We start from the raw sequence: 2627 nt of genomic DNA on the forward strand, positions 1-2627 counted from the left end.
ACAGTTATATATTCACCTGTGTATGTTTACATAAATATGTTTATATATAAAACAAGAATATTTACACATACACAGATATAAAATCCAAAGTTGTTTTTTTCAAGTGGGTCATAGGCTTTATTTTGCAGACCTGCCATTTTTATTTTGAAAATCAACTTAAATGTATGAACAGGTACTGCATCTGGAGAACGGAAGTTAATGCATCTTATGTAATAATAATAGTAGCAACCATCTTAGGTAGTTTGTGCAGAATAGTGTAGATATTAACTCTTCAAGAGTATATGTTTATTTATCAGAAACTGTACCATTCTAAGCACTTTCATTACATTTCCTCATTTTACCCTCATCACACCTGAGCTCAAACATAGTTTTTATCCTTTTTGATGTAGACTGGAGAAAGGAATGGCAGATAGAGGAAAAGATGGACCTATGGCTGGAGTCTATGTGCTCCTTACTCATGTCCCTCAATGTCTAAAGGGTCAGTCGTGTGTGAGGATCCTTCCCTGCTCACGAGAATGTGAAGCTCGCTCCATGCAATCACAGAGCCTCACAGCATGACCTGATCCTATGGGAGGAGGAGTTTCAAACATCTGGTATAACTTCTTTTCCAAGTTAGGCTTTAGTTACTTGCTACATCTTTCTTATATGAAATATACCTCTAAGTAATTTGAAGATGCTTATTTTCGTAAACCAGAGATGTTAATTCAGCCCTCTATAACAAAAACTCTAGAAAAAACGAGTTTGATTTATCTTTTTCAATGAGTCACATTTGTGTTAGCAGAGGAGGGTGGTTCTGCAAATTTCCAGTACTTGTTGATAAATGACGCTATCAGGAAAGTTTATGAATTTGAACCGTGACAACCTTACTATCAGTTACCAATTCTTTTGGCCTATAGTTGTGAATTCTTAGTTTGTTTTGTAAATTTATTATATTATGTCATTTACATACTCAACTCCCCAGACCCGCGGGACTTACTCAGGTTAGCACAATCGGCATACACGAACGTGAGTACTCACTAAACCCTGGTTACAAAGGGAGGCATTACACTAACTCCAAAACTCCTTGGTGGCCTAGGTGAAACCTCATGGCCAACACCACCTGGATGGCCAACCACACTGGATGGTCGGATTTCATCCTGATGGGACTCTTCAGACGATCCAAACATCCAGCTCTACTGTGTGTGGTCGTTTTTGTGGTTTTCCTGATGGCATTGTCTGGAAGTGCTGTCCTGATCCTTCTGATACACTCTGACGCCCACGTCCACACCCCCATGTAAGTTTTCATCCGTCAGTTGTCTCTCATGGACATGGTGTACATTTCTGTCACTGTGCCCAAGATGCTCCTGGACCAGGTCATGGGTGTGAATCAGACCTCAGCCCCTGAGTGTGGGATGCAGATGTTCCTCTATGTGACACTAGCAGGTTCGGAATTTTTCCTTCTAGCCGCCATGGCCTCTGACCGCTACGTGGCCATCTGCCATCCTCTCCGTTACCCTGTCCTCATGACCCATAGGGTGTGTCTCTTCCTGGCATCGGGCTTCTGGTTCCTGGGCTCAGTGGATGGCTTCACATTCACTCCGATCACCATGACCTTCCCGTTCTGCAGATCCCGGGAGATTCATCATTTCTTCTGTGGAGTCCCTGCTGTAACGGTCCTGTCCTGCTCGGACACCTCCCTCTAGGAGATTTTCATGTACCTGTGCTGTGTCCTCATGCTCCTCATCCCTCTGACGGTCATTTCAAGCTCCTATTGACTCATCCTGCTCACCATCCACAGGATGAACTCAGCAGAGGGCCGGAAAAAGGCCTTTGCCACCTGCTCCTCCCACCTGACTGTGGTCATCCTCTTCTCCGGGGCTGCCTTCTACACCTACATGCTCCCCAGCTCCTACCACACGCCTGAGAAGGACATGATGGTATCTGTCCTCTGCACCATCCTCACTCCGGTGCTGAACCCTTTAATCTATAGTCTTAGGAATAAGGATGTCATGGGGGCTCTGAAGAAAAGGTTAACTGTGAGAATTGTCCTTTAGGAAATTGAAGTAGGAAATTTGGATATAAAGATTTATTTTCCTTTTCTCTACCCATCAGGTACTTAGGATTTTATCCCCATGTTGTTCCTTAGACTCTCATACAATGATGTCTCATCTCATATTCATCTTATGTTGAAGAATTCTTTCACTGTGTGGAAACTATTTTACCATCCTTGTCCACCCAAAATTCTTATACGATTGTGTTGTACTAATGTAACATTTTTGGAAGTGGATAACTGCTCTTTAATTTTGTGAAAAAGTATTCAAAACCTTAGGAAATGCATAATAAAATATTTAGAGAAATAAAGGTCCTGAGGTGTTCGAATGATGAGAGGGAAGGAGGAAGAGAGAGGGGGGCAGTGAAACAGACTGAGCACAATGTTGCTGCCACAGGTGAGTCTAGGTGAAGGGTATGTAGGTAGTAATTGTACTATTTTTTAATGCTAGTTTTCTGTAAATTCCAAATCATTTACAGATAATTAAATACCAGGGTTTTCTCCCTTTTTGAAAATATTCTCTTTTCACTTGGTGGAATTGTGACATCTTAGAAATCATGCTCATTTCATTGTGTCTAATAACTACTGAGGAAATCCA

General features: G+C 41.9%; 1 pseudogene; it reads left to right on the plus strand.

Moving 5' to 3' along the window:
* LOC105527005 overlaps positions 1-2033 on the plus strand; it is an 8039-nt pseudogene extending 6006 nt beyond the window's left edge.
* Positions 2034-2627: the final 594 nt, after the last annotated feature.

Source organism: Colobus angolensis, unplaced genomic scaffold, assembly GCF_000951035.1.
Source record: "Colobus angolensis palliatus isolate OR3802 unplaced genomic scaffold, Cang.pa_1.0 Scaffold600, whole genome shotgun sequence".
NCBI classification, from domain to species: Eukaryota; Metazoa; Chordata; class Mammalia; order Primates; family Cercopithecidae; genus Colobus; species Colobus angolensis.